Below are 20,403 nucleotides of genomic sequence, written 5' to 3' on the forward strand. Positions count from 1 at the left end.
CTGCTCTTTGCAGCTGCTGTTAACCCTTTGTGGGATCTTGCCCTGTATTCTCTCATGTTTCTCTCAGACCAGATATTGCCAGACTTCCATGTTTCAAATGACATATCTTTCCATATTTTCAATAACACGCTGCTCCCTCGCGGGTAAACCCCGCTAACCAAAGAAGCTCCCTGGCCTCCGGATCCCACTCCGTGGCGTTCCGAGGGGTACTGCATCGCCACTTTCACCATCCAGGGTGTAGAGTTCAGCGGCTTCTGGCTCTACGTCCTCCCCAACCTCTGCGCTGCCTTGCTACTCTGCCTGGACTTCCAGTGCAACCTGCGGAACCTAATCCTGAAATTTGGCGGGCCCCTACCACCCCTTACTGTTTGCGGCCTCGCGACCCTTAAGGTCGACCCGCATTCCCTGTTTGCAAACCTCATCCCGGATTGCAAACCCGTCGCCACCAGGAGCAGACGGTACAGCGCCAAGGATAGGACCTTCATCAGGTCTGAGGTCCAGCAGCTGCTGTGGGAAGGTATCTTCGAGGCCAGCAACAGCCCCTGGAGAGCCCAAGTGGTAGTGGTGAAAACTGGGGAGAAATACAGGATGGTCATTGACTACAGTCAGACCATCAATCGGTACACGCAGCTGGACACGTACCCCCTCCCACGCATATATGATATGGTCAATCAGATTGCACAGTACCGGGTCTTCTCGACAGTGGACCTGAAATCTGCCTACCATCAGCTCCCCATCCGTAAGGCGGACCGCCCATACACTGTGTTTGAAGCAGACGGCCGACTTCACCATTTCCTTAGGGTTCCCTTCGGCATCACCAACAGGGTCTCGGTCTTCCAACGGGAGATGGACCGAATGGTTGACTGGTACGGGCTGCGGGCCACTTTCCCGTACCTGGACAACGTCACCATCTGCGGCCACGCCCATGATGCTAACCTTTCCAAATTTCTCCACACCACCACACTCCACAACCTAACCTGCAACAAGGAGAAGTGTGTGTTCAGCACGAACCGATTAGCCATCCTCAGCTATGTGGTTCAGAATGGAGTTCTAGGGCCCGACCCTGATCGCATGCGCCCCCTCATGGAACTCCTTCTCCCCCACTGCCCCAAGGCCCTCAAACGATGCCTGGGGTGCTTTTCGTATTACGCCCAGTGGGTCCCAAACTATGCGGACAAGGCCCGCCCACTCATTCAATCCACCGCTTTCCCACTGACGGCCGAGGCTCACCAGGCCTTCAACCGTATCAAGGCCGACATCGCCAAGGTCGCGATGCACGCGGTCGATGAGACACTCCCCTTCCAAGTCGAGAGCGATGCATCAGATGTCGGTCTGGCCGCCACCCTCAACCAGGCAGGCAGGCCCGTGGCATTCTTTTCCCGCACCCTCCATGCATCCGAAATTCGGCATTCCTCCGTCGAAAGGGAGGCCCAAGCGATCGTTGAAGCTGTGCGACATTGGAGGCATTACTTGTCCGGCAGAAGATTCACTCTCCTCAGTGACCAACAGTCGCTTGCCTTCATGTTTAACAACACACAGCGGGGTAAGATCAAAAATGATAAAATCTTGAGGTGGAGGATCACGCTCTCCACCTACAATTACGAGATTTTGTATCGCCCCGGTAAGCTCAACGAGCCCCCCGATGCCCTGTCCCGAGGTACATGAGCCAGCGCACAAGTGGACCGACTCCGGACCCTGCACAACGATCTCTGTCACCCAGGAGTCACCCGCTTTTACCACTTCATTAAGGCCCGCAATCTGCCCTACTCCATCGAGGAAGTCAGGGCTATCACCAGAGACTGCCAGGTCTGCGCGGAGTGTAAACAGACTTCTACCGGCCAGACTGTGCATGCCCTCCCGCCCCTTTGAACGCCTCAGCGGGACTTCAAAGGGCCCCTCCCCTCCACCGACCGCAACACGTACTTTCGTAATGTGGTCGACGATTCCCCTTCGCCGTCCCATGCCCCGATATGACATCTGCCACCGTCATCAAAGCCCTCAACACCATCTTTGCTCTGTTCGGTTTCCCCGCCTACATCCACAGCGACCAGGGATCCTCATTTATGAGCGATGAGCTGCGCCAGTACCTGCTCAAAGGGGCATTGCCTTGAGCAGGACGACCAGCTACAACCCCAGGGGAAACGGGCAGGTGGAGTGGGACGATGGGACACTCTGGAGGGCCGTCCAGCTGGCCCTACGGTCCAGAAATCTCCCGGCCTCCCGCAGGCAGGACGTCCTAGCCGCCGCACATCACTCCATTCGGTCGCTCCTGTGCACCGTGACCAACGAAACCCCCCATGAACGTCTCTTTGCCTTCCCCAGGAAGTCCACCTCCAGGGTCTCACTCCTAAAGTGGCTGGGAGCTCCACGATCCGTTCTCCTCCGCAAGCACATGCGGCTCCACAAGGCGGACCCATTGGTTGAGAGGATACAGCTACTCCACGCAAACCCGCAGTACGCCTACGTAGCATACCCCGACGGCCGCCAAGACACAGTCTCCCTCAGGGATCTGGCACCAGCTGGGTCCCCACACACCCCACACACCGGCGCCACCCTCCCCTCCCTCGGCGCACCCCACCACAGCCCCCGCTCCAGGACAATCCGTCCTCCCCTTGCTCCCACCCGGGGATGAATTGGATTTTGATACGCTCCCCGAGTCACCGAAGACTAAGTCGACGCCTTAGTCGCCACCAGCACTGCGGCACTCTCAACGACAGATCAAGGCGCCCGATCATCTAAATTTGTAACCTTCTCTGTAATTTTAAAACCAATCTGTATGTATATAGTTTCCTACCACCCCCGCTGGACTCATTTTTAACAGGGGGTGAATGTGGTAGTCACCACTGTTGTATTATATTGTAGAGATGGGTATTACAGTAAGGCCCCTGTACTACAGGTACGGGGGTAGATCCCTGCCTGCTGGCTCCGCCCAGTAGGCGGAGTATAAATGTGTGTGCTCTCCGAACAGCAGCCATTTTGTCAGCTGCTGCAGGAGGCCACACATCTCTGTGTAATAAAGCCTCGATTACATTCCACTCTCATCTCATCATAATTGATAGTGCATCATGTACCATGGGGTTGACGCCCTCAGTGGTGGTCGTCAGTGACTGGGACATGTTCTGGAGTGCCTCGGTAATGTCCAACTGCAAATGGGACACGTCCCTCACTGACTGGGAAATGGTGTCGAGGCCCTCAGCCATGGTCATCATAGACTGAGCTATGCCTTGGACACCACCACTCAAGATGTGGACGTTATGTTCCAGGTTTTTCACTGCAGTCGCGACCCAAGGCAGTGTTGGCCTTGGTGCCACGTATTTTCGGCACCATCTCCTATGCCTGCAGCCTTTGGAACTCCTTCAATCAGCCTTGCAGTCACTGACACCCCCTTATGAATGTCACGGCAATGTCCTATCATCTGCATCAGCTCTTCAGGAGCCTTTTCCAGAGGCTCAGCATCTGGCTGGAACCCAGCTGTGTCCTGGGATCCAGCAGACCTCCAACTGCTGTCTCTCTCAGAAGTTCCTGCCTCCACCTGACGTGCATCAACAGCCATTTGGTGCACCAGATTGTGCCCCAGAGGCCTGTCCACTAATGTCGCCCACTGAGGTGTGTGTCTCTGTGCTGATGGAAGGTGCAGTGATAGCTGTAATGCCTTGCTCGTGATCTCATCGAAGCTTTACTCAGAGGTTGTCTCTTGGGTGGTGGTGGGGGAATGACTCCAGATGGCCCGGCCTTTTCATATGAAGATCTGCGAGTAAGTGGACGTGTGATCAGTGAGAAGGAAGGGTCATTTTGTCTGACAAGAACTACTCACTTGAGGCAAATCATCTGGGTGAAAGGGCAGTGGATCCTCACCTCTCTGGCGCAGGTCAACCTCGCTGTCAGTGACTGCTCGCTCCTCGGGCATCCCCGTGATTTCCAGGGCCCGTTCCTCATAGGGCATCAGGACCCGATTCTCTGGGACTCCGCCCCCGCGTTTGCCCTTTCCCATTTATTATGGGCTGTTTTCTCCTGCTGGGACAAAGAGAGGGCATTGTGAGCCACACACTTAATGGATCAGGGGGTCTATATTAGAAGGCATGTGTGGGTGATGAGTGCCAGGAGGTTCTGAGGAGCAAGCACGAAGGTCGGATGTTGTGAGATGCGAGTTGTCGCCCATTGATTTGTGCGGGGGTAGGGTAGGGAATTTGAGGGCCGGCAGCCGGAACTGATGCTAGGAGAGAGGTGGTAACTTACCCTTGCAGTTCATTGGAGGTCATTTGTCTTCTTCCTACAATGGGCGGCAGTCCTCCTGGTCATTCTGCCCACACTTACAGCAGCGGCCACTGTCTCCCCGGCAGCAATGCTGACCCTGCTGCTGGTCCTCCGGCCCCTCAGGGGAACAGAGTGCCCTGCCCCTCATCCACAGCGTCGAGAAGCATGGCCAGGTCGGCATGCCCAAAGCGAGGAGCAGGTCTGCGCGCTGCCATGCTTGTGTATTGACTGGGAGTGAGTGGTGAGGAAGAGTTTAAAAACGGCTCCGTCTTGTTAGCGGTGAGCTCCTGAGGCACGTGTCGGGTGAATCGGATGGCGCTGGAGCCAGTAATGTTGAGAATCCCGTGTGGACTCATTTATGGTACAAAGTGCAGTTGAATAGGGGCCACGATCCCGCCAACCTAGCCATCGCAGAACACCCTGCCAATTGCGCCCAAAACCGGACTTTTTCCGTCGAATCGCGCCTTACATTTAAGATATTTTTAATCAGACATTAATGTCATTCATCTGTAAGCCAGTAAGCACCCTCTGGGTTGCATCAACTACACCAATTCCCTCTTAAGTACAGGCCATTGGGTTATTGGTAAATTAAGAGCTAATAGGTTGAAACTTGCTCTCCCTCGAGAAGTTTATTGATATTTTTTGCTTTAGGTCGATAAAATGTAGACATTGTTGCTGCTGTGTCCCTTAACCCAGAACAGACCTTTGATAGAGTAGATGACTATTTTTTGTGCTTATTTCTTGTAGCTATTTGCTTTTGAATGTAAACTGATTGAATAGATTTTTATCACTCTGTCAGACAATAAGCCATGTCTTCCCCCAATGGAGACGTGTCACAATCCTGTAAATTAAATGGGTAACTAGCGAGTGTCACTGTTATTATTTCACCTTTCGTATTGTGGCATGGAACAATGTATAAAATAGAAGATTAGAAGACGTTCTTATTGATGAAATGTTTTGTTTTTAGTTTTAAAGTGGACTAAGAACTTTTTGCATACTTTATTGGCACATAATTGTATAAAAGAGTGTATTTGACTGTGAGTATTCTGTTTCTCCCTGATTTCTGCCTTGCTACTCCTCATACACGTTAAGCTATGACAAACTATGTAGATCTGCGGTAACTTCAACTATGGCATTTGATCAGATATGGCGGAAGACACTTCGATTTCAAAGCCTACATTTTGACTTTTTAAAAACCATGTAAACTATGATTTCCTTTCCAAGAGGCAGACTTTTCTCCCTTTTAATATTGAAGTAATCATCTGACTGTAACAGCAAATGTTGGGGCCAATTGGCACTGTTAGGCAACAATTAGCATAGAGAGCAGCAGCAGTGTGCTGTCCTATCCAGACATCTTTGGCACCCAACTTCATCAAGGGTCTTCCTGCAGGGAAAGAGGGAGTACTTTTAGACAGACTCTTAGGCATGGAGCCAAGCAGAAAAGGAAGTTTAAGTACTGCTGAACCTTAAAGGCAACAGCATCAGTAAAATTGTCTAAACAAAATTTGGTTTTTTTTGTAAGTGAAGGGTCCAGATCCTGATCTGGGCACCTCTCAGAGTAGTAGCATGATTGATGTGTGCAAATTGTTGTGGGTTGCATGTCAGCAGTCTTCATATGTACATACAAACATCTGAATTAGGTGCAGGAGGAGGCCATTTGGTCCCTCGACCTGCTCCACCATTCAATGGTCGATCTGATTGGGGCCTCAACTCCACCATATTTTAAATTTTCTACTGCCTGTAAATGAGTTTGTGCTGCAGTTCCGCCTAGAAAAGGAGCTGATAAAACAGTAAAATCCTTGTTGCCAAGCATTGTGGTGGAATGGGAAAAGGAGTGTGCTAAAAAGGTGGTAGTATTCCAGGCTGCATATATGGTGGTTGTAAAGAGAGAGGAAGGAGTCCTCTTCTGTTGTTAACAGTTGTTAACATGTCAAGAGCCAGGCACTTGATTTCAGTCGCTATCAAGGGAGTTTGTGATTGTTTCCCCTCATTTACCTTTAAGTAAGCTATATTGCAGAAGGGCTATGGTTGGCAGGTTAGGCACTGCGTAACAACATTCTGCAGCAAGTTCAGGCGCTGCAGACCCATTTGCATGTTCAGAAACAAAGGACTATCTTGAAATACTATCCTTTACATTAAGAAAGAGAATTGCAGTTATTAATTCAGCTGACTGAAAGAACTTATAAGTCTAGCCTCCCTCAAAACCAGAAGCTATTTAGATGGGTATCCAGTGTGATTACAACATACTGCTTTGCGTACTCCTCATACAAGTATCAGTGCATGCCAAGTTTACACTGTATCCACAGTCAGGTACCACTGCCAACAATTGCATAAGCAAAAAACAGCCCTGATGATATCTGATGGACAAATGCCAGAGGCGTGGCATCAAACATCACTGACATAATCCAATTAACATTTATACCACCACGGCAACCAGTGAAGATTGCCACAATGCCAGCTTTAGAGTTATGGTGCCTAGCCATTTATTCTGTCCAGCTTCCAAGATTGAAGTAATAATTCCATGGATTGGGAGGTGAGTGTTGATATCTTTTTCAGTATGACGGTTCCAGTTTATTTCCAACTCTTTTGCTAGTTTTTAGTTTACCAACTTTCAACACCCCATTTGTCATAATAAAGGCACATCAGGAACGTACATGCATAAGAACATACAAAATTGGCACACAGGAATAGACCAGCTGGCCTGTCAGCCTGCTTACACCAAGATGATTGGAACATCATGACTAAAAACTTCTTCCCTCCCCAAATGAATTAAAATTTGTCAAAAATCTTAGTTATGGATCACACACTTATGGAACACATGCACATAAACTTACATATAGGCAAAAATCTTTGACACCAATGTGTACATTTGTGTATAGACTATACCTAAATGTATCCATATTTTATAATATGCTCTAGAGTCTTGAATGTAAAATGTTATAATACTTCTGCATCTGAAAGCTTGATATATATTCATTCTTTCAAGAAAATATAATGAGATAATATTGGAATAAAATGTTTTACCAATGGATAATGGCAGGAAGATTTATCTTGTGTGCTGTGTGTAACATAATTGTTAATCTATTTAGAGGAATTTGCCTGCTCTATAAAGATGTTCAACATTTCAAGGGCGAGCAGGAGTCACTCAAAGAATTGGTGGAATAGATGAATTTATTCAGAAGCTTAGCAGTAATTAAATCCAGGATTTTCAATATAGTCAAAAAGACACAAAGGCATTAAATTATTAGGTTTCTATTGACATCTGTTATATATATATATATTATATATATATAATGATCTCAAAGTATTTTTCAATTAATCAGACACAGATTAACCTACCAATGATTTGCGTCACTCTAGTTTTTTTAAATTTAAAATGAATTAACCTGGCTTGACTGGTCAAGGGGTGCCCGAAGATTTGGACATATCTCCTTGTTAGTTTGACCCTAACCTTTTTACACAGAGCTATCTATTGACCTGTTGAATGAGAGCTTTCATTTTACTGCCCCAAAGGCCATCTGTTTTCTCTTGATATAGTGCTGCATGTTGGTCAAGAGCTAATGATCTAGACGGGGCAAACTTGACTGAGGAACTTTACTGATCCAATGAGCCATGACTAATAATGATTCCTGTTATCTATTTTATGGATTTATTGTAGAAGCATTTTCTGAACATTGACTGTGTGGATGTTGAGTGCAGGGGGACAATGTCTGTCTGCTTTCCCTGTTGGCTACCTGTCTTGCTCCTTTTGTAGCACAGAGAAAAAAATGTCTGCAAACCAAAGCAAGGGATGCTGGATATCTGAAATAGAATAAAAACAGAAAACGCTGAAACAATAAGCAGATCAGGCAGCATCTGTGGACAGAGAAATAGGTTTCACATTGTATTCTGTTGAAGTCTCTGTTATGATTATTCTGCTGTTGTGCAGCATTCCTAAATCCTTGAAAATGTTTGGTTTCTTCTGACTGGGATGTTGCTATCATCGTGCAATGTTTTGCACGGGCAGAATTTCAAAGGTGGATGGTACTAGTTCTGGAATGGGGAGAGGGGTGGGTGGGGAGGGAAGGCAGCGGTGGGTTTGTGTATGGGGGCGGGGAATGAAAAATCCCTCCGGCAGGGAATTCTCCTCTCAGTTCTCTCCACAGATGCTGACAGACTTGCTGAGTTTATCCAGCATTTTCTGACTTTATTTCAGACTTCCAGCATCCACAGTATTTTGGTTTTATATAGAGTCATCGATGTTTACAGCATGGAAACAGGCCCTTCGGCCCAGCTTGTCCATGCCGCCCAGTTTCTATCACTAAGCTAGCCCCACTTGCCTGCATTTGGCCCATATCCCTCTATACCCACCCTGCCCATGTAACTGTCTGACTGTTTTTTAAAGGAAAAATTTATGCCTGCCTCTACTGCTGCCTCTGGCAGACCTTCCAGATGCTCACCCCCCTCTGTGTGAAGATATTTCCCCTCTGGTCTCTTTTGTACCTCTCCACTCTCACCTTAAACCTAGGCCCTCTAGTTCTTGACTCCTCTACCTTTGGGAAATAATGTTGACTACCTTATCGATGCTCCTCATTATTTTGTAGACCTCTATAACATCACCCCTAAGCCTCCTACGCTCCAGGGAAATAAGTCCCAGCCTATCCGGCCTCTCCTTATAACTCAGACCATCAAGTCCTGGTAGCATCCTCATAAATCTCTTCTGCAGTCTTTCTCGTTTAAAAAGATCCTTCCTTTAATAGGGTGACCAGAACTGAACACAGTATTCCATGTGTGGTCTTACCAATGTCTTGTACAACTTCAACAAAACGTCCCAACTCCTGTATTCAATATTCTGACCAATAAAACCTAGCATGCTGAATGTCACCTTCACCACCCTGTCCATCTGCGACTCCACCTTCAAGGAGCTATGAACCTGAACTCCGAGATCGCTTTGTTCTGTAACTCTCCCCAAATCCCTACCATTAACTGAGTAGGTCCCGCCCTGATTTGATCGACCAAAATGCATCACCTCACATTTATCCAAATTAAACTCCATCTGCCATTCATCGGCCTACTGGCACAATTGGTCTTGATCCTGTTGCAATCTTATATAACTTTCTTCACTAGCCACTATGCCACCAATCTTGGTGTCACCTGCAAACTAACTAGCCATGCCTCCTACATTCTCATCCAAATCATTAATATATGTAACAAATAACAGTGGCCCCAGCACCGATCCCTGAGGCACACCGCTGGTCACAGGCCTCCAGTATGAAAAACAACCCTCCACAAGCACCCTTTGGCTTCGGTTGCCAAGCCAATTTTGTATCCAATTGACTACCTCACCCTGGATTCTGTTAGATTTAACCTTTTGCAACAACCTACCATGCGGTACCTTGTCAAAGGCCTTGCTAAAGTCCATGTAGGCAACGTCGACTGCACTGTCCTCATCTACCTTCTTGGTTACGCCTTCAATAAACTCAAGCAAATCCGTGAGACATGACTTTCCCCTTACAAAGCCATGCTGACTTTCCCTAATTAGCCTTTGCCTGTCTAAATGCCTGTAAGTTCCTGTCCCTCAGAATACCTTCTAACAATTTACCCACTACAGAAGTGAGGCTAACAGGTCAGTAGTTCCCAGGCTTATCCCTTTTTTAAACAAGGGCACAACATTTGCCACCTCCAATCTTCAGGCACCTCTCCTGTGGCTGTTGATTCAAATATCTCAGCTAAGGGGCCGGCAATTTCCTCCCTAGCCTCCCATAATGTCCTGGGATACATTTCATTAGGTCCCGGGAATTTATCTAGCTTGATGTGCATTAATACATCCAGCACCTCCTTATCTGTTATATGTACACTCCTCAAGACATCTCTTTATATTTCCCTAATTTCCCTAACATTTGTGCCTTTCGCAATAGTAAATACTGACATGAAAGATTCATTTAGGACCTCTCCCTTCCCTTGTGGATGTGCACATAGATGACCTTGTTTATCCTTAAGAGGCCCTACCCTCTCTCTAGTCATCCTTTTATCCTTTATGTATCTGTAAAAGCTCTTTGGATTTTCCTTTGCCTTATCTGCCAAGACAATCTCATGTCCCCTTTTTGCCATCCTGATTTCTCTCTTAACCCTACTCCGACAAGCCCTTATGGTGGTATGTATTAGGGGTAGTACGGTACCTGTGAAGCCGAGAGGCTATTGGCTGACAGGTCCCGGGTCCTGGTTGGATCTGCCGCCTGCTGGCTCCGCCCAGAAAGGCGGAGTATAAGAGCCCGAGTTCTCCCAGCAGCCGCATTCTGTAACTGAGCTACTGGGGAACAAGTCTTGCTTAATTAAGCCTCAATTGACTTCATCACTTCTCGCCTTGAGTGAGTAATTGTAGCGCTACAATTTATTAAGCAGACTTAAAAAGACTATGGAGCTCCGGATCGCCCCGGTGTGTCTGCGAATCAGCCCCCATGCAGCAAACTCGGCGGCCGTGTTTAAACACTGGCTAGCATGCTTCGAAGGTTACCTTCGAACGGCCCCCGGAAGATCAGAAAATGCAGGTCCTGCATTCCAGGGTGAGCCCGGAGATCTACACGCTCATCGAAGACGCGGAGGATTTCCCGACGGCGCTCACCATGCTGAAAGGAGTCTACATTCGGCCCATAAACCAGGTCTACGCACGCCACCAACCCGCGACGAAACGACAAATCCCCGGAGAATCGCTAGAAGAGTTCTCCAGCGCACTGTTGATATTGGGAAGGAACTGCAACTGCCCGTTGGTGAGCGCGATCGAGCACACGGATCTACTAATCAGGGGTGCTTTTGTGGCAGGTATGACTTCGTCTCAAATTTGCCAAAGACTGTTAGAGAGAGACTCGTTAGGACTCACAGAAGCACGGGCCCTTGCGGCCTCCCTCGACGTGGCCTCACAAAATGCCCGCGCCTACGGCCCCGACCGCGCGGCAGCCCCTTGGGCTCCATGGACCCCCGTTGCGACCTTCTCCCCGGCACTCCCCCCCCCCCATCCTGCGCGGCTAGAGCACCAGACCATCCCGGTGGGCCCCGCTGCTATTTTTGCGGGCAGGCGAAACACCCCCGGCAGCGCTGCCTGGCCATCTCAGCTATTTGTAAGAGCTGCGGCAAAAAGGGGCATTACTCAGCGGTGTGCCAGTCCCGGGGGGTCACCGCAATCTCTGGGGGACAACGGGGACTCAACCCCCCAACAATCCATGCGCGGCCCGTGGGCGCCGCCATTTTGGGTCCCGGACACCACGCGGGGACCCCCATCTTGTGACCCCCCCGGCCACGTGCGATCCATGGGGGCGGCCATTTGGTCCACCCCCGACCGCGTGCGATCCATGGACGCTGCCATCTTGGCTGATAGCCAAGGACCCCAGCATAGACGGCTCCACGGGGTCTGAAGAAAACGCCGCGATGCAACAACCACGACTGGCTTCGGTGACCCTGGACCAATCACGGCCCCGGACGCTCCAGACGGCAACAACAACGGTGCTGGTCAACGGGTACGAGACGCCACGCCTGATCGACTCTGGGAGCACGGAAAGTTTTATCCACCCGGATACGGTAAGACGCTGTTTTCTTTCCATTCGTCCGAGAACCCAAAAGATTTTCCTGGCAGCGGGATCCCATTCCGTAGAGATCAAAGGGTTCTGCATCGCGAACCGAATGGTGCAAGGGAGGGAGTTTAAGAATTATAGGCTTTATGTCCTTCCCCAACTCTGTGCTCCCACTCTCTTAGGGTTAGATTTCCAGTGTAACCTCCAGAGCCTAACGTTCCAATTCGGCGGCCCAATACCCCCACTTTCTATCTGCAGCCTCGCGACCCTCAAGGTTGAACCACCTTCCTTGTTTGCGAACCTCACCCCGGATTGCAAACCCGTCGCCACTAGGAGCAGACGATACAGTGCCCAGGATCGGACGTTTATCCGGTCTGAAGTCCAGCGGCTGCTGAAGGAAGGCATAATCCAGGCCAGCAATAGTCCCTGGAGAGCCCAGGTGGTAGTTGTGAAGACCAGGGAGAAGCAGAGGATGGTCATAGACTATAGTCAGACCATCAAAGGGTACACGCAGCTCGATGCATACCCTCTCCCCCGCATATCCGACATGGTCAATCGGATTGCACAGTACAAGGCCTTTTCCACCGTGGACCTCAAGTCCGCATACCACCAGCTCCCCATCCGCCCGAGTGACCGCAAGTACACGGCCTTTGAGGCAGACGGGCGGCTCAACCATTTTCTAAGGGTCCCATTTGGCGTCACAAACGGAGTCTCGGTCTTCCAACGGGAGATGGACCGAATGGTTGACCAGCACGGGTTGCGGGCCACGTTCCCATACCTCGACAATGTAACCATCTGCGGCCATGACCAGCAGGACCATGACGCCAACCTCCGCAAATTCCTCCAGACCGCTAACGCCCTGAACCTCACCTATAACGAGGAAAAATGCGTTTTTAGCACCAACCGTCTGGCCATCCTGAGATACGTAGTGCGCAATGGAGTGATAGGCCCCGACCCCGAACGCATGCGCCCCCTTATGGAATTTCCCCTCCCCCACTCCTCCAAAGCCCTGAAACGCTGCCTGGGCTTCTTTTCGTATTACGCCCAGTGGGCTCTCCAGTACGCAGACAAGGCCCGCCCGTTAATCCAGTCCACTACCTTCCCCCTGTCGACAGAGGCCCGCCAGGCCTTCAGCCGCATCAAAGCGGATATCGCAAAGGCCACGATGCATGCAATCGATGAGTCCCTCCCCTTCCAAGTCGAGAGCGACGCATCCGATGTAGCTCTGGCGGCCACTCTCAACCAAGCGGGCAGACCAGTGGCCTTTTTCTCCCGGACCCTCCACACCTCAGAGGGGCTGGTTTAGCACACTGGGCTAAATCGCTGGCTTTTAAAGCAGACCAAGGCAGGCCAGCAGCACGGTTCAATTCCCATACCAGCCTCCCCGAACAGGTGCCGGAATGTGGCGACTAGGGGCTTTTCACAGTAACTTCATTTGAAGTCTACTTGTGACAATAAGCAATTTTCATTTCATTTCATTTCAAATACCCCACTCCTCAGTGGAAAAGGAAGCCCAAGCCATAGTGGAAGCTGTGCGACATTGGAGGCATTACCTGGCCGGCAGGAGATTCACTCTCCTCACTGACCAACGGTCGCTAGCCTTTATGTTCGATAATGCACAGTGGGGCAAAATCAAGAATGACAAGATCTTGAGGTGGAGGATTGAGCTCTCCACCTATAACTATGAGATCGTGTATCGTCCCGGAAAGCTGAACGAGCCGTCCGATGCCCTATCCCACGGCACATGTGCCAACGCACAAGTAGACCGCCTCCAAGCCCTCCGCGAGGACCACTGCCACCCGGGGGTCACTCGATTCTACCATTTTGTGAAGTCCCGCAACCTCCCCTACTCTGTTGAGGAGGTCCGTACAGCCACCAGGAACTGCCAAATCTGCGCAGAGTGCAAACCGCACTTTTTCAGGCCAGATAGAGCGCACCTGATAAAGGCTTCCCGTCCCTTTGAACGCCTCAGTTTGGATTTCAAAGGCCCAAGGCAGCACCTGCACCACCACTGGGGCTGAGGCGATCGACAAGGACGACCAGGGCACCCGCTCGACCCGTGGAATCCGTGTGACAAAAAAATCTGTAAATAATTCTGACAAAACCTGTACATAGTTAACTGTTGGGCTAAATGCATAGCCACTGTACGAAATTAGTTCCAGAACCGGCCTTGTAAACCCCTACCACCATGCGAACCACCACCCCGCCGGGTTCTTTTTTAACAAGAGGAGAATGTGGTGGTATGTATTAAGGGTAGTACGGTACCTGTGCAGCCGAAAGGCGATTGGCTGACAGGTCCCGGGTCCTGGTTGGATCTGCCGCCTGCTGGCTCCGCCCAGAAAGGCGGAGTATAAGAGCCCGAGTTCTCCCAGCAGCCGCATTCTGTAACTGAGCTGCTGGGGAATAAGTCTTGCTTAATAAAGCCTCGATTGACTTCATCACTTCTCGACTTGAGTGAGTAATTGTTGCGCTACAGCCCTATACTCTTCAAGGGATCCACTTGATCCCAGCTGCCTATGCATGTCATATGCCTCCTTCTTCCTTTTGACCATGGCCTCAATATCCCGAGTCATCCAGGGTTCCCTCCTTCCACCAGCCTTACCCTTCATTCTAAGAGGAATGTGCTCACCCTGAACTCTAGTTAACACCTTTTTGAAAGACCCCCACTTACCAGTGGTCCCCTTGCCTGCAAATAGGCACCCCCAATCAACTTTTGAAACTTCCCGCCTAATACCCTCGAAATTGGCCATGCCCCAATTTAGAATTTTAACTTGTATGCCACAACTATCTTAAAACTAATGGAATTATGGTCACTGGTCCCAAAGTGATCCCTCACTAACATTTCCGTCACCTGCCGTTCCTTATTCCCCAAGGGAATGTCAAGTTTTGCCCATTCTCTAGTCGGGCCATCCACATATTGAATGAGAAATTCTTCCTGAATACACACGATAAATTTCTCTCCATCCAAACCCCTAGTGCCATGGCTGTCACAGTTAATGTTGGGAAAGTTAAAGAGGGTACTGGGTTTGGTTTTGCTCTGTGCTGAGCTACCTGGGGCTAAATTCTCCGTTCTTGGCGCAAAGTCCGCCGACTGGCGGCAAAAACGGCGCAAATCCCACCTGCATCACGCCGCCAAAAACGTCGCAAAGTCTCCGGCCCGGAATGGGCTAGCAGCGACGTGACGCTATCCGCGCTGGCTCACGTGGTTCACGCATGACGGCTCATTAAGGACGCGCTGCTCCCCCCACCCGACCAGAACAACCGACCGGATGGCCGCCCGCCGCTCAGCCCCGAGGTTCCAGCCTCGTGACATTGAGGCGCTCCTGGACGCAGTGGAGCAGAGGAGGGAGGCCCTGTATCCCGGGCACGGCCGCAGAGTTGCCCCACGCCACAGCCGGCGTCTGTGGAGGGAGGTGGCAGAGGCCGTCACCGCTGTGGCTCTGACACCACGGACAGGCACCCAGTGCCACAAGAAGGTGAACGACCTCGTCAGAGCAGCCAGGGTGAGCCTCCCCCCTGCCCGATATCCATATCCCCCATATCCCCCCTCCCCCATATCCCCCCTCCCCATATCCCCCTTATCCCCCCTCCCCCATATCCCCCATATCCCATATTCCCCATATCCCCCCTCCCCCATATCCCCCATATCCTCCCTCCCCCATATCCCCCCTCCCCATATCCCCCATATCCCCCCTCCCCCATATCCCCCCTCCCCATATCCCCCATATCCCCCCTCCCCATATCCCCCATATCCCATATTCCCCATATCCCCCCTCCCCCATATCCCCCATATCCTCCCTCCCCCATATCCCCCCTCCCCCATATCCCCCCTCTCCCATATCCCCCCTCCCCCATATCCCCATATCCCCCCTCCCCCATATCCCCCTCCCCCATATCCCCCATATCCCCCCCCATATCCCCCATCCCCCATATCCCCCCTCCCCCTTATCCGCCATATCCCCCCTCCCCATATACCCCCTCCCCCATATCCCCCATATCCCCCCTCTCCCATATCCGCAATATCCCCCCTCTCCCATATCCCCCCTCCCCCATATCCCCCCTCCCCCATATCCCCCCTCCCCCATATCCCCCCTCCCATATCCCCCTCCCCATATCACCTGATCACTGCCTGCATGTCTAACCATGCATGCTTCATTGTGTATCGCAGGAGCAAACGTCGAGGCACCCATCCCCGCAGATGCAGACCGCCCGCAGGATGCCCCTTGGAGACCACTGGAGATGGAGAGATCCGGACCCTCTGGCATGCGACGCCCGCACGATGTCCCTCGGAGACCACTGGAGATGAAGAGACCTGGAGCAACAGGGAGACGACGCCCCCGTCTCGTGCGGGTGCGACGACGCAGGCGTGTGCCACCCGGCAACGAGAGGGGCAGCCACAGGCCCCCGTCACAGCCGAGCCAAGAAACCACTACCCAGGACACCACTACCCAGGACACCACTACCCAGGACACCCCTACCCAGGACACCACTACCCAGGAAACTGAAATACAGGACAGTGACACAGATTGGATGGGCGGAGACGAACTGCCACCCCAAAGTGCCATGGACTCAGAGTGGGACGTGCGCAAGACACAACGCCACTGCTGTCACCAACACCCTCCACCATCGCAGAGACGCTCACCTCGGTTGGGCACTTTAGTGATGAGGCGTCTGTTACACTCACTGGTGCGCACAACACAGCCGTCCCGGTACAGCAGGTGGAGGTAGGAGCAGCAGAGGGGCCGGGCGGTCGGAGGGCAGCCAACCCAAGCGAACATCTGCCGCCCAGATGGATCCCTGGTTCCTGGAGTTACCACACCCACCCATAGATCCGATGCAACCACCGAACCGGAGACGGGCGAAGAGGGTGACGGCCGGATTGCGGCGGCTGCAGTTGCAGGTGGAGGTGTCCACCCGCGTCCAGGAGCTGGAAGTGGTGCCGGTCATGCATGCCACCCAGGCCGACACCGCACGGGTGGCGTCCGCGGTGGAGGCAATGGGTGCGACGGTGTCAGACATGGGGAAGGGTTTGCGAGGCCTGGGGCTTTCAATGCAGGCGGCGTCTGTGGCCCAGGACATGGCTGCCCTCTCATAGGAGGCCATGAGTCAGCGCCAGCGGCAGATGGCAGAGGCGCTCAACGCCATGGCCCAGTCTCAGCAGGCCGTGGCCCAGTCTCAACAGTCCATCGCTGAGGGCATTGGCGCCATTGCCCATGTGCGAGCCGGCGTCGCACAGTCACAGACATGGGGCGAAATTCTACCCCAACGGCGCGATGTCTGCCGACTGGCGCCCAAAACGGCACCAATCAGACGGGCATTGCGCCGCCCCAAAGGTGCGGAATGCTCCGCATCTTTGGGGGCCAAGCCCCAACATTGAGGGCTAGGCCGACGCCGGAGGGATTTCCGCCCCGCCAGCTGGCGGAAACGGCGTTTGTTGCCCCGCCAGCTGGCGCGGAAATGACATTCAGGGTGGCGCATGCGCGGGAGCGTCAGCGGCCGCTGACAGTTTCCCGCGCATGCGCAGTGGGGAGAGTCTCTTCCGCCTCCGCCATGGTGGAGACCGTTGTGGAGGCGGATGGGAAAGAGTGCCCCCATGGCACAGGCCCGCCCGCGGATCGGTGGGCTCCGATCGCGGGCCAGGCCACCGTGGGGGCACCCACCGGGGTCAAATCGCCCCGCGCCCCCCCCAGGTAAATAGCTACTTTAATTTACGCAGGCGGGACAGGCAATTTCTAGGCGGGACTTCGGCCCATCCGGGCCGGAGAATCGAGCGGGGGGGCCCGCCAACGGGTGCGGCCCGATTCCCGCCCCCGCCCAATCTCCGGTACCTGAGACATCGGCAACCGGCGGGGGCGGGATTCACGGCGGCCAACGGCCATTCTCCGACCCGCTGGGGCGTTGGAGAATGACGCCCAGGGTTTGCCAATCCCCTGAGCTCCATGGCTGCAAACCTGCAGACCCCTGTCGATACCAGCACGGGCCTCCAGGACTGGCAGCGCCAGATGTCGGGGGGGCGTCAGATGGCCAGTCCGTTCGCATCCCCCACCCATGTAGAGGCCTGGGGGCCATCGGGCACCCCGAGGGAGGAGGAGGTGCTGTGGTCCGTCCCGGGTCCCCCTGTAGGGGAGGTCCCGGAACACCGCAACACCTCAGACTCCCCCCCTTCCGTCCCAGGTGCATCGGGTGGGCAACGGGCAGGACAGGCTGGCAGCTCTCCATCCCACTCGCCCGGGCCGCAGCCTCGCCCATCTAGGCCAGGACGCCCCAGGAAACGGCCGCCAAAGGGATCCCGTGTCAGAGGGCAGGAATCACAGGAGTCCACCTCTAGTTCTGCTGTACATTCTGGGGAACCACGTAGACGTAGTCATAGGGTCCGTAAGGCCAAACAATTAGACACTGAGTAAGTTGGCACGGGTGCAGGGCACAGTTGAGTTTTAGGGACTAGGGCACGTGCATGAACTCCTTTCATTATTAAAGTCAATGTTACACCTACAGAAGCTGCCTTTGTGCTCTGTCCAAAGCGTGCGGGGGTGTCATGTACGTTGAGCGCAAGTGTGTGTGTGAGGGGTGGTCTTACCTCAGCCCCAGGTGAGTCTGTCCCCTTCCCCCTGGGCCGCCATCAACATCCCCCGGGCAGAGGACGGGACCGTGCGCTGCAGTGTCACAGCCGCATGCAGGGATGGTCCGGGTGGATGGTGGTACTGTGGCCATGCGTCAGACATAGTCCAACGATGTGGAGCCAGGAGCTCATCGCAGGGCGGGTTGTCATCATCCTCCATGGTCTGCAAGAGACATGCGTCCACCGGCAACTGTGTGAGCCCGGCCGTTGTGCCGCAGGTGGATCGGCAATGGGGGGGTGGTGTGCATGCGGGTGGGGTGGGTGGGGTTGGGTCGGGGGGTGAGGGTGCTGGGTGGGTGGATGGGTGGGGGGTGTGGGTGGTCGGCTGTTGCCATGGTGTGCGGTCTGTGGCCATACTACCTGATTCTCATGCCCATCTAGTCAGTGAAGCGGGCGGCTATCAGCCTGTCCCGTGCCCGCTGGCCCAGCCGGTAACGGTGGACAGCCACCCGCCCATGTCTAGCCCGTCTGCCCTGACCATTGCCCCCATCCCCCTCATCTGGGGAGGACTGTGCCTCTTCCTGCTGCTCCTCCACTCCGCCCTCCTCTGCCTGTGGCACATCGCCCTTCTGCTGGGCTATATTGTGCAGGACGCAGCACACCACAATGATGCGGCCGACCCTATCTGACCGATACTGGAGGGCGCCCAGAGATGTCCAGGCACCTGAAACGCATCTTCAGCACGCCAAAGCACCTCTCTATCACTCCCCTTGTAGCTACATGGGCATCATTGTAGCAGTTCTCCTCCTCATTGCGTGGCCTCCGTATAGGCGTCATCAGCCACGATTGCAATGGGTAGCCCCTGTCGCCCAGCAACCAGCCCCTCAGCCGGGGATGGCGTCTCTCGTACATGCCGGTGATGTATGACCGCGACAACACGTATGAGTCGTGTACACTGCCCGGGTAACGGGCGCAGACGTGCAGGATCATCATGCGGTGGTCACAGACCACCTGTATGTTCATCAAATAGGTCCCCTTCCTATTGGTGAACACGGCCCTGTTATCTGCAGGTGGCCGCACGGCGACGTGCATCCCATCAATCGCGCCCTGGACCATGGGGAACCCGGCCACAGCAGAGAAGCCCACAGCCCGGGCATCTTGGCTGGCCCGGTCCACAGGGAAGCGAATGTAGCGATGCGCCATGGCATATAGGGCATCTGTCACTGCCCGGTTGCACCGCTGCACCGATGTCTGCGATATGCCGGACAGGTCCCCACTCGGTGCCTGGAATGACCCCGTTGCATAAAAGTTCAGGGCCACCGTAACCTTGACGGACACGGGGAGAGGGTGTCCCCCGCCAGTGCCACGCGGTGACAGGTGCGCCAGCAGGTGGCAGGTGTGTGCCATGGTTTCCCGGCTCATCCGGAGTCTCCTCCTGCATTCTCGGTCCGTGAGGTCCTGGTATGACTGCCGGGGCCGGTACACACGGGGCGCTCTCGGGTGCCTCCATTGCCGTGGGGCCGTGATGTCCTCCTCCCCCTCCTCGTCCAGTCGGTCAGGTGTCCCTCCAGCCTGGTCGGCTGCCGCCTGCCCCTCTGCGGCAGCCTGCGCCGCCTCTCTGGCACGCTCCTCCTCCTCCTCCTGGACATTAGCGGCTGCCGCCACGGCGACCAACATCGCTGGCTGTTCGGAAAACATATGGCGGCCTGGGGGGGGGGGGGGGGGAACGATGGCATGTCATCATTGCCCATACCCCCTCCTCCCCCCAGCCAGGTGGCATGGACCGCATGGGTCCGACTGTTGGAGGCTGGCACCTGGCCAGGTGGACCAACTCACTTCCCCCCCCCCCCCCCCCCCCACGTCACTCCCAGGCACAGACCCCGTCCCCCCGTCCCCCTCCCCGGCACGGACCCCCCCCCCCCCCATCCCCCTCCCCGGCATGGACCCCATCCTCCTCCCCGGCACGGACACCCCCCCATCTCCCTCCCCGGCACGGACCCCATCCTCCTCCCCGGCACGGACCCCATCCCCCTCCCCGGCACTGAC

Source organism: Scyliorhinus torazame, chromosome 1 (genome assembly GCF_047496885.1).
Source record: "Scyliorhinus torazame isolate Kashiwa2021f chromosome 1, sScyTor2.1, whole genome shotgun sequence".
Classification (NCBI taxonomy): domain Eukaryota; kingdom Metazoa; phylum Chordata; class Chondrichthyes; order Carcharhiniformes; family Scyliorhinidae; genus Scyliorhinus; species Scyliorhinus torazame.